Below are 12,877 nucleotides of genomic sequence, written 5' to 3' on the forward strand. Positions count from 1 at the left end.
TCTTATAAACCTAAGCAGTGTTAGGGCTGGAATTTAGGGAAGCTCATGAATCACTTGATAAGCCTAGCCCCTGCCAGCACTCTCAGCAAGAAGTACTCAACAATAACCCGCTGTGTGGAGTTAGAAAAGCTCCATCAGATTGAAAAGAAGAAACAAAAGAAAACATTGTTTTGAATTTACCCCACAAACAAGTGCCCTCTGGCTTTTGGGACAAACATATACATTAGTCCTTAATCCTCCTTTACAACTGCGTCATCAAAGTTCTCGAATCAGAAGCAAAAGCTGGGGGTAAAAGGGAGAATGCAAATAAGGCAGAGATAGGAACAAAACCAGTAATTCATAGAAAAGAGAGAGAGAAACTTCACTTAGTTTATAGATATGTAAAAAATTATAGCAGATCATTTAAGGGTAAAAAGGACATAAAATGTTCAATCAATGAAGGCAGTTATTAATGTGCCCTTCTGTATAAAAATGGAGAAACGTATCAGGTGGCATATGAATGACAAGAAGGAAGAAAAAAAGCTCCAGGCAGCAGAGTAGTGTTTAATGCTTTAACGCTGCGAGGGACTCAGTGCTTCTGTTGCTTTTTGGCACCAGCTGAGAGACAGATTGGTAGCAGTCTAGCAGGTATTTTATATCTCTAATTTCCTTATGGTGCACCCATTGGATTACTAAACTTGGAGAAAATTCCAGTATCTTTGAAATAAACAATTGTTCATCAGGACCTGGCAGGTAGATTTCTGTAAATATATTTTTAGATGTATGCTCTTTACTGTGAGTGAAGATAAAATTGTGACATTGGTAAAGATGTTGGATATTTTTGTTCGTCTTTGCAATTGGGTGGCATTGGTTAGAGCAGCACTTTGTCGACAATGTAAGCCAGAGTGCTGGGCCAGTCATTCCATCAAGTTAAGCCCTTGGCTCTACTTGGGCTTTACTGTTTCAGATATTTCAGACAGACTTTTGGGGACATGCATTATGCAGGTAAATATCCCATGCTCTGTGTCACTTTCCATGTTCAGACTTGACTGAAATGTTTATTAGATTGTATCTTGTATGTCAATTTTTCCCAGACTAGACTGTGGGCATCATGAGAGCAGGGACTGATCTGTCCTTTTTACTGTTATATCCCTAGTGTTCAGATAGTGCCTAGTAAATGCTAAGCCCTTTGGGATTGTTTGTTGGATGAATGAATGAGTTTCTAGTAACTAGTAGACATTTCTGTATGCACTACTGAAAAACAACATGAAAAATCTGCCAGCCATTTTCAAGGATATCGTTTGTCTCAAGAAGTTGGCAAATATTGGGCGCCTGGGTGGCTCAGTCGGTTAAGCAACTGCCTTCGGCTCAGGTCATGATCCTGGAGTCCCGGGATCGAGTCCCACATCAGGCTCCCTGCTCGGCAGGGAGCCTGCTTCTCCCTCTGACCCAGCCCCTCTCATGTGCTCTCTCTCTCTCTCATTCTGTCTCAAATAAATAAATAAAATCTTTAAAAAAAAAAAAGAAGTTGGCAAATATTATATTCCTAGTGTAAGGCTGACTTTAGAGAACCCTGATTGTTTTAGGTCATATTTGTTATATGACAAATGTCAGACTTGTACCGCTTTGGCCAATGTCACTATGTTGATGGCTATTTCCTCAAGTTTTCTTGAATGAAACTTCTCACTTCAGCATTCTTAACAGCCAAATTGAATCAATAGGATCTACCACTTAGTACTTTACCGCATATGCACTTTGAAATTGATGGTTAACAACTTGGAAGTTGTAATTCATGCCTTTTGGAGGCTGATGAAATTCTATCTTGGTATAGTGTAGTTTTCCAAAGTGTGTTACATAGAACACTAGTTCCACAAGATACTTTTTAAGAGAAAGAAGAAGGTTCTATGCTCAAATAACTTTATGATAACACTGTATGATGGTATAGTCCCATTTTGGAAATTCATGATGTACATTAATTAACATAGTAAAAGCTCTGAGAAGTTATACAGTTAAGGAAACTTATTTCTTTCTAACTCTGAATTTCTCAAATTGAGTTAATTACAGAAGCTTTCCCCCCATTAACATTCTTACAAGATTATTATTCCATTGAATGACATTAGAAAAGTTTAGTGGAATAAAAAGAAGACTGACCTCCCTGTTAAAAGAATAAACGTCCTGTCTGGATCTCCTACTTAATAGTTTTGTTTTCAGGGGTGCCTAGCTGGCTCAGTCGGTAGAGCATGCGACTCTTGATCTCTGGGTCATGAGTTTGAGCTCCACGTTGGGGTGTGGAGCCTATTTAAAAAGAAAAAGTTTTGTTTTCATACTTTAAAGTTTTTGAAATCAGAATAAGTCTTATGGTGTATTTAATAAGATATTTATTTTTTTCTGAGAAAAGTTATAATTAAATTGATAGTTCATCTTATAATTTATGGCATCTTAGAGGCAAAGAAATATGATAGAACCTCCCTGCCAACTTCTCAGGGTTATTGTGAAAATCAAATGAGTCAATGGATGAGAAAGCAGCATGTATAAATTCATAATAAGGATTATTTTCATTATGTCTTGTTTGTCTGGCTTACATGGGAGGGGTAGGCTATCAGGCTGCCTTTTAATACCATTTCCTCAAGTGGACAGGAACACGCCAAATCCAGGTATCAGAACTGATTTATTTCCATTTTCATTTGGTTGCTTGACTTGACTTGAGAATTGTGCTTTATGTACATAGTCATGGACTTAATTACAAAAACAAAAATAAAACCATTTTTAATATTCAGTAACAACTTCTGGCAAAAGAAATAATTTGAAAATGTGTGATAACTTTATTTGCTGTTGAAAGGAATTTGGAATGAAATGGATGCTTCTTGGAACCCATCAGGGGAATTAATTCTTCAATAAGCATTTACTGAACTTATGTGCCTACTTCTGCATTAAGAGCTGTGAGAAATACAGTTAGTAGGCACTAAGTGAATGGTTTTAGACTGACTTTTGATTTGGTTCTTGATAGGTACTCACTGTAATATGGATGAATGAAGTCAGATCACTACCCTGGAGCAACTCATAGACGAAAGAGGAATACAGGCTGGTAACCAGTTAAGTGCCATGATATAAGTATTTATAAAGCATGGTTGAAGGGCCAAATAAATGGTTACTATGAACTAAGCTTGGTGGGGTTTGAATGGGATTTGAAGCTTCACAAGATGAAGGAATATGGGCTGAGCATTGAAAGATCAGTAAGAGCTGGGCAGAAAGTATGGGAAAGCAGTGAAGCCATAAAAACATCACGTGTAGAAACTCAGATGAGATTGCATGTATGCCCCATGATCTCTGCAAAATGCTGAGTTTGTTGCTATGAACATTTCATGGAGTCATAGTGAAAGATGAGCCTGGAAATGAGCCTGGTGACTGTGAAGGACCATTTGCATGCCATGTAGCAGTTTTGGCCTGTGTGGTGGAAGCAATTCTAGCCATTCAAGGTTTTTGAGTTGGTGAGTAATGTGATCAGTTTTACATTTAAAAAAAAAGACAAAAAACAAACACTCTGGTAGCAGCCTGGAGCACAGATCAAAAAGTAGAAAGACTGTTTAGGAGACTGTTGTAATAATCTGGTCAAGAGATGATGATAGTGGGGATGGGAAGATAATAATAGATTTTGAGAGATGATAATTCTAAGGTAGAGGCTGCAGAATTTAGAGATTAGCAGACATGGGTGGGGTGGAAGGAGAGGGAAGAATCAAAGAGTAAAATCTGTGCTTTTGAGTTTGAGATATTGAGTAGATGGTGATGTCATCATTTATAATAGGGGATTTGGAAGGAGGAATCTGCTTAGAGAAAAGATGACTTTAGTGGCAGTGTTATTTTCAATAGTCAATAGGACGTATGGAAAAAAGATAATATTTCTGCCTTTCTAGAACCTGTTATTTGTTTAGCATGACCGAATTACACATATCTTTCAAGTGGCTTCTTCTGTAGTCATGAAGTCTGCACTGAGCCCAAGGACAGAATTCCAGCAAGACTCTCCAGCATTTTTTTGTGCCAGGGAAGGCTTAATAAAAGAGGTGACATTTAAGGTGGATCTGGAAGAATGAGTAAGAATTCATAAGATTCATAAGAAAGATTCATAAGAAAGCCATTCTATGCAGGGGAAATGGCATGAACAAAAGCAGGGAGCTGTGAAAGATCATAGAATGGGAATTGTAAGAAGCTCAAAATAGCTAAAGCGTGTGTGGTGAAATTGGTGGGAGAAGAGATCTAAAATTAAGTTCTCACCAGCACCAAAGTCAAGGACCTTACTCTGTAGGAACCAATGGAAGTTTAAAGCAGAGGAGTAGCATCCACAGATCTGTATATATAATTGGTAATGAGGCATTGAGTTCAAAAGAGATCAGAAGGGAAGTCTACAATTCCCTTTGTAGTACCAGGTTAAGCTGTGAACCTTAATGACTCCTTTTTAAGGGCTCCCATTAATTTTGCATCCCAGGAGCTTTGGCTCCATTTGGGATCTTCCTGCTATTATTTGAGGTTGCCAGCCATTTCTCTTTTATACAGAAACAGCTTCTGCCACTGAAATATGGCATCAAGCAGGCTTGAATTGATTCTGCTTAGCACAGCATGCCACACATTGAGATTTCCCTTGGAAAAATTATCACTAAGAGTCCCAGACTGTGTCTGATAGTGCTTTATATTTTATTAAAGGAAATGGTTCTAATAAACTCCAGTGAGTGCCTGGTAGATATCAAATATCTGGTTAAAAAGGCAATTGGGAATCTATCCAACCTATTTATTTCAAGGTAGAAAAATTATGTTTGGGGTGTGTGTGTGTGTGTGTGTGTGTACAGAGCAACTTCTTTCAAGATACATCTCCAAAAGCTAGTGAAACAAAAGCAAAAATGAACTTTTGGGACTTCATCAAGATAAAAAGCTTCTGCACAGCAAAGGAAACAGTCAACAAAACAAGGAGGCAACCCACAGAATGGGAGAAGATATTTGCAAATGACACTACAGATAAAGGCTGGTATCCAAGATCTATAAAGAACTTCTCAAACTCAACCACCCAAAAAACAGATGTTGCTTTTTAAATACAACAAAATAGGCTTCCTTCAAAATAACCCCTGGCATTCTCAGGCCAGAGAACAGAGCAGTGGATTAGAAAGGGGACTCCAGCTGCCAGATGTCAGGGTGGTCAATTAGGACAATGAAACAAACTGAAAGTAATAATCAAGCCTTTATTTACTTACTGTGATACTGCAAACAAGAGGCAAAATTGGTGCCAACTCTCTAGTGTTCCATTTTCCCCCATGGAATGGCACTGGGCAAGGGTCAGATGGATGCAGTGCACAAGTAATCATCTTGTAATCCTCTTGCTACTGAGAAGCCCCTAACAAAAGGCTCTTTCCTCTTTATGGACCCATGGGCTGGAGATAAGGAGAGAGGGAAGGGCTAGTAGTGGAAAGGAACTCAGACAGATCAGAGAAAAGTACTTCCACCGAGACCCCTTACAAGGAGGCCATGGTGGAGATGTGAGGGAAAGGCCTTAGCTGAAGCTTCTGATAAGAAGGCCTCCAAGTGGGGGTGCTTGGGCCAGGAATGCAGATATGTGTCTGAGCATGACTAGCCTGGAGTGAGCAGCCTGAGCCCATGACAGTAACTCCCTCCAGAAAGTTGCAAAGCAATGGCTGTGCACCAAGTCTAGTGTGGCGAGGGCAGCTTCTATTCATGAGGCCTGCCAAGCAAAGCCTTGTCATTGCTTGTGGCCAGGTCTGAAAGATCAACATAGGATTTTAGTCTGGAGCTGGACTCCTCAAGAATTTGACTGGGAACCAGGAGATCAGAGTTCTAGGCCGGATTTTGTGAGTGATTCACCGGGTGAAGTCAACTTTTCTTTTTGGGCCTGTTTCCTCATTTATCAAAATGAGGAAGCCCTAGTTTAATATCCTCATGCTCAGCCTAAAAAGTTTCTTTCATCTTTCATGTTTTGTAGTTTCATTTCTGAAAGAAGGAGGTTTGTGTCCAAAGGCGACAGCGCCTGGACTGTACCTCCTGCCACAAAAGCAGCTCTCACGCCCCCTGGGGAAAATAGTTGATGACCACTAGGCAGCCCCTTAGTGCTCAGCATAAGGACAGTAGCATCTTCCTCAACTTAGGACTAACTGGAGAGGCTTTTGAGCAGCTTTTTGCTTTCTGAGGATTCTCTTTGGAAAATACTAGGTAAAGGTCAAAGACAGTAGCAGCTCTATTAAAGGTGACTCTTGGCAAGAGGCTTCTCTCTCCCATCTGGCTTACTGGGTTCTGCCATTTATGATCTGAAGGCACAAGGCCAATTTTCCATGGTGGGAGGGGCCATTAGCACACAACCACACCATCTATAGATGAGGGCTTATAGTTAACAGAACTCAGCAGCAAGTTTCAGATGGTTTTAGCAATCTGAGGTGTGAGCATATAGGTGATTAACTGCTCCAGAGCAGGTCTGTGGCTTATACCACCTTGGAGCCCCAGTCCAGAGAAGGTAGTGTGTGGAGAAATATCATGTTATAATTGGAATCATTATTATGGATAGTCAGTGATTAGTGAGTGCTTACTCCATTTCAGGCACTTTAAATATATGCTCTTGTTTAACTGAATCCTCACAAGCCACCCTATGAGGTGAACGCTAGTATTAATTATCCTCATTTTACAAGTAAGAAGATTGACCTCAGAAAGACTAGATAACCTACTCAGGGTTATATAGCTAGGAACTGGTTAAGTCAGGATTTGAATCTAAGTGTGCCTGACTTTGGAAACTATATTCCTAGCCACTATCTTATGCTACCTCTTTTTTTTTTGGTCAGGTCAATTCAACCAGGGATAGCCACATCCTTGAGTAAAGCAGATAATTACCTAGGTGGTATGATTTGAGGATTGCTAAAATATTCAGTCAAGTCAGCCATTGGTGTTCCTTTCTATGTTGGACTTTACAGGTGGATTCATATATAGTTTGACAAACATATGTAATTTTCCAGAAAAACGAATCACTAAGGCCAATGTGCCCTTTTACTTTCTATACCTTTTGCTTTAATGCACCTTTTCCCCAGCAAAGAGCTATGCTTCCAGATGGTCCAGGCTCAATGAGACAATCTTGATAAATCCAGAATGTAAGATTCAGGGAGGAAGTTAAAATCTGACCATTGAAAGACCTTGATAATACAATACTCTACTACAATACTAGAGGAGTTGATGGTAATTTGTCATACACACAATGAATGTGATTGTCAGGATCAGGAATCTGTATTCCTGGCCATTGAGTGTTACTGAGGCAGAGCAGCCGTCTGTGGGTGTGTGTACACCATGGTACAGGAGAAGACCAGATGAACTTGTACTTCTTCCAGTCTGTGTCTCTTTGTTGGTGTCTGTTCTCAGTCACAAGACGGGAAGCTAAGGCAGCTTAGAAAACTCTATCTTTGGGCTAAGACATGGTATCTTTGGAAGTTTATTGTTAAAATATCAGTACCATTTGGGAGAAGCATTAACTGCCTTCATCAATTCCTTAGTTGTAGTTTGTCCACTAATGTGAAGTCTGAGGAAGACCTGGGTAACTTAATTTTATCCAAGGGTTAGATCTGAAACATGAGCCAGGAGAGTTTGTGTTTTGGACAGTGGTGAGATGGCAGAGGTGGTAGGGGAAGTGAACACTTTGGCTCTGGGCAACTGAGGCAGATGGCACCTCCAACTCCTGGGGGAGAGGCAGAGGCAGACTAGAGGGTCAAAGACTGCCATCATTTCCCTTTTACTTCCCTTTGATCCCTGGCCTAACTCTGAGTACCTCCATCTTGACAGGGACAGAATTTCTGAGCAGGTAAACTGGTGTTGTTTCTTTAGCATTGATTATTTGTGTCCTGAGCTCACTGATGCTTGCACCCTAAAAACAGTGAGACCAGAGGCCCTAACTGAATAATCCTCAGCAGCCTGAACGAAGTCCAAAGAAAGTTCACTGAACAAACTGAAAACTTTGTGGTGAAAAGAAAAAATACTTTGGAATGTCGTTCTCATGTCAGAAACCAGAAGAGCACTTTGCTCACACTGGGAATTAATTGGTTGATGCATTCAGTTTACAAATGATTCCATGCAAGTGTTCTTAAATAAGAACTGTGGCAATGCAAAAAGATGAATGCTTCCAGAAAACTGAAAGACACTGTGGTGCCGTGGAAAGAGCACGGGCTTTGGAAGCAAACAGCCTTAGGCAAGTTCCTTCACCTCTCCGTGCCTCCATTTCAGTTTTCTCGTCTGTAAAATGGGGAGGAATACAGTACTCGTCCTGTCTCGCAGTTATTGCGAGGCTTCGGTATGACACTTCGATATGTAAGTGCCTAATACAGTTCCTGGCATATAGTGGAAGAGTTATGTTGAGGTAGAAAAGAAAGATTAAAATGTAGAAGAACAGGAGCCACAGCTCATGAAAATCAATCTTAATGAAAATAAGGCGGCATCGGAAGCATGATGCAAGTCTATAGACAAAGATAATACAATCTCTACAAATGGTTTGTGCACAGTGTCTCAGGGAACAAGCTTACTGCAGTGCCTGGAAGAAAGAGATAGTCGCCAAAAGACGATGGCAGCACAGGACACCTAATCCAGTGGGCACGGACACCCTTGTCACTAGCAAATATGGCAAGAGGCCCTTTAGCCCATGCCTACTGTACCAGAGCCATCCCTGTGTACTGAGACAGGAATTGCTTACTTGGGCAAGATTTTCACTGTGGGTCGTCACTAGCAATCAGGGAAAAATTCCCAAATACCACCATCTCGTCATAGCTATTCAAACAGACAAAAATAAACAGTCTTTAGTGTGTAGAGGACGTGGGGAAAATGCACTCACATACACTGCTGGTGGGAACGAAAATAGGCACAACCCTTTGGAAGATGGTTTGGTAGTTTCTATAAAATATGAAAACAGGTCTTTACATCAGCCCAGCAATTCCACGTCTATGTATATATCCCAGAGAATTACCCCGTGTGCATTTGGAGACATATACAAAGGATGGTTATTGTTGTTTTAGTTGTAATAGCCTGACTGCTCATTAGTTGGAGTGGTTAAACATTATAGCACATTCATGTGATGAAATATTATGCAGCCATTTAAAAATGAAATGTATTAGATGCAAGGACATGAAAGTATTCCTATGATTCATTGTTGGGATTTAAAAGCGAGTTTCAGCACACTGTTTGTAGCATGATATCCAATTTATTTTGTAAAATTTTCAAGAAATGGTATAAACTTATATTTGCATAGAAAACAAGTCTGAAAGGATAGGAGTTACCCCTGGGGAACAGGGATGGGAGTGCTGTTGGTGGGGGGGGGGAGGGACAGTCCTGAAGAGTCACTTTCCCTGTTTACTTTTTAGATGTCTGCATTATTTGAAATTCTTCAGATGAACATGTTCTACTGTCTCAGTCTTTAAATAAATCAAAGTAATGAAACAAATGTATGTGATAGATTGGCTCAGTCACTTCTAGCCCATGCTTGGTCTGCATTTTCTCTGTTTTCAGATGATAATAATAATGATGATGATGCTCATGACAGTAGCTAACATTTATGAAGTGTTTACTATGTGCTGGGTAATGTTCCAAGTGCTTTACATATATTAGCTCATATAATCTTCACAAGATCCTTATGAGGTTGTTTTAGTCTGTTCAGTCTGCTATAACAAAATTACCATATACTGGATGGCTTATAAATAACAGAAATTTATTTCTCACAGTTCTGGAGGCTAAGAAGTCCAAGAGGCACCAGTAGATTTGGTGTCTAGTGAGGGCCCACTTCCCGGTTCATAAACTGCAGTTTTCTCGCTGTGTCTTCGCAGGGTGAAAGGGGTGAGGAAGTTTTCTGGGGTCTCTTTTATAAGGACGCTAATCCCATTCATGGGGGTTTTACTCTCATGACCGAATCACTTCCCAAAGGCCCCTACCTCCAAATATCATCACTTTGGAGATTAGGATTTTAACATATGAATTTCAGAGGGAGGGGCACAAACATTCAGTCTATAGCAGAGGTAGAAACTGTTATCATCCCCATTTTACAGATCAGAAAACTGAGGCTCAGAGAGTTTAGAATACTTGTTAAATTTCATTCATCTCGTAAGTGATGAGGCTGGGATTTGAAATCAGAGATCCTTGCTCTCAAAGAGTTAAGAGACTGGGGAGATGCATACTCTCTGTCTCTGTCTCTGTCTGTCTTCCCCCCACCACACACATTCAGGAAGGCACACGACAAAATGCAATATAGAACAGTATTACAGAGAATGAATGCTGCAGATACTACACTTGGTCTTAGCCAAAAGGCCGAGAAGCGATAAAGCATCTGGGAGAAAGAGTGTTCATTGTAGGCTCAAGGACTCAGGGACCAATGCTTCAAGTTGGACACACAGCCCACCTGATTCTTCTGTGGCCAAGAATATGCTTAGTGGGGCATCTGGAAGGGACACCTTAACAGCTTGTAGCTAAAAAATAAAACAAAGCCTAGAAACCCACCCAGACCTCTGCGCATACATTATTCTGAGTTGGGCTTGGGCACCGCGCAGCAGCGCTGAAGCTAGCTATGGTAACGAGCACATGTCTCAGTAATACGGACTAACTCCAATCTAAGGTCATATGAAACCACAGCTGGAAGGGCCTTTTGATGCTCACTCTTCACTCTTTTTATAGATGAAGAAACTGAAGCCCAGAAAACGGAATTAACTTGATCAAGGTCACACTGCTATTTTGGTGGCCAAAATATGGCAGGATGTCACTTAGAAGTAAAATACATCACCTGGCTAAAGGAGTCCCTCTGCCTTGTGATTTAGGTAAAGGATTTAGAGGCTTTCTCCCTTCCATTCTCCCTCTCTTTCTCTCTCTCTCTACACACACGTGTGTGCATATGTATGACAATTTCACTTCCTGATGCTTTTGTTCATGTCTTTCTCCAATGATTATCACTTACCCTCCATATAAAGTATTGGTGGAATTTGGTCAGTCTCTTTCCTCCCTGAACATGGGTGGAGAGGGAAAAATGTTTGATCTGTCCAGACACGACTTTTCAAAGGGCATCATTATCATGGCCAGAGGATGAATGATGGGCCTCCAAAGAGAATCTTGAGAACGGACCCCAGTTTTCAGGGATGGCATTTCACGTGCTTGCTTGGAGGATGATGAGTTAGTACCTCTGTGACATGATCAATTATATAGGGCCAGGGTTAGGGTTACATAACAGGACTGCCTGCAGGAAAAATCTTATAGAACAAAGGGGTGGGAAAAAATGTGCTGTGCAATTGCATAATAATCCTGTGAAAAACAAAATGCCTTACCCATTTTAATAAAAACACTGGGAAAAAAATGATGAGTCCTCACTCTGTCTAATCAATTGCAGGGCTTCATAAAAGAAACAAAGCTGCTTTTCCTCCACAAATAAGCACAAAATCAGTCTTCAAAAGCAACATATTTTATTGCACCTATTCTCAGTTCGTCAACTCCTCAATTTATAAATGGTTATTTTTTTTCCCTAAGTTGGGTGGAGATGGGTGGGGAAGGGCAGAACAGGACTCATAGGTGTCTCTATTTTTCTGAGCTATGTGCCATGGGGCTGTTTTCCAAGTCCTCGGCAGTACAATAGCAGCAATCATTTAACTTGAGGGTTAATTTGGGGATTGGTCATGTAGAGTAGAAGCACACAAAAAGGTGTGCAGCAAAGAGCCTTAATTCAACTCTGCTCTAGATAAGCTCTGGCACTAGACAAAATGGCAAAATTCATGCCTGTTTCTAGGCCCAACCAGACCCATTATTCCTAATTCTCCTCTGGGTTATTTCATAATAAACTCTGCACATAAACTCTGGTGCTTAAACTCCCTTTTCCATGCCTATCCAAACATCCAAACAATACCTTGTCTCTTCTTTTTCTTTTATGCTGAAATGGGCTCCTTGCCTTTAGCCTAGTTTGTCTGATTCAAAAGATTTCAAACGGTGGTTTCTCCCAGGAAGCATTTCTTAGTTCTCCCCCATACTCTCTGCCTTCCAGTGTAGATTTAGGTACTTCTCTTCAGTGTTACCTTAATACACTTTGCTTTATCTATCATTGTCTACGTGGCATTCTTGCCCCATTTATAGAATGCTCTAGGAGAGGAATCAGGTATGCTTTGGGTCTGTATCTGTATCAGGCAGCACTGTGCTTGGCACAGAGAAGGGGCTCAGTCTGTATTTCTGGAATCAAACTAAATGCAAGGGCTAACTTGATATCATGAGATGAGAGGGGCACATACATTACCAAGTATATGTCGCTGCTAGAGTGGATTTTGAAGACTAGCAATCTTTAAAGAGCCTAAAAGCAGGAAATATGGAGGCTGTGAGCTGTAACAGCACTGCAAAGAGGGACACAGAGCTTGAATCTGTGGCCTGGACATGTCTGCCTTCGGTTCGTGTCCTTGGAGCTACCAACTGCCAGGATTAGTTCTTCGGAGAGGTGTCTTCATTGAGTCATATTTATAATCTATTTCCCCAAGTTGAATTGGATTTCATGGGTGGTTTACCTAGTCCAGGGACTCTCAGTAACATTCAGGGAACACTCCGTGCCCATGGTGAGCACTAAGGTGCACCTGTCTCAATTGATACAGCTGCTCATTTGCTGAGCAGGGAGGCAGGCGGTTCCAGGCCAGCATTATTACAGCGAAATAGTTTTGTTTCGGTAGAAACTCCCCTGGTCAAAGTGATGTTAAAAAAAATGAGGGCATTTCTAAGATAATGAATGCCAGTGCAAATGGAGAAGAGGGATAGGAATGTGTGTGTGTGAGAGACAGACAGACACACACAGAAGAGAGGAACTACTTCATTCCTGTAATTTAGACTCATATCTAAAAATGAGACCAAACATTTATAGTGAGCATCTTACTGAATT

General features: G+C 40.7%; 1 pseudogene; it reads right to left on the reverse strand.

Moving 5' to 3' along the window:
- Window positions 1-10,134: 10,134 nt before the first annotated feature.
- LOC123323560 lies at window positions 10,135-10,305 on the reverse strand (annotated as a pseudogene).
- Between the last annotated feature and the right edge of the window lie 2,572 nt (window positions 10,306-12,877).

Source organism: Neomonachus schauinslandi, chromosome X (genome assembly GCF_002201575.2).
Source record: "Neomonachus schauinslandi chromosome X, ASM220157v2, whole genome shotgun sequence".
Taxonomy (NCBI): Eukaryota; Metazoa; Chordata; class Mammalia; order Carnivora; family Phocidae; genus Neomonachus; species Neomonachus schauinslandi.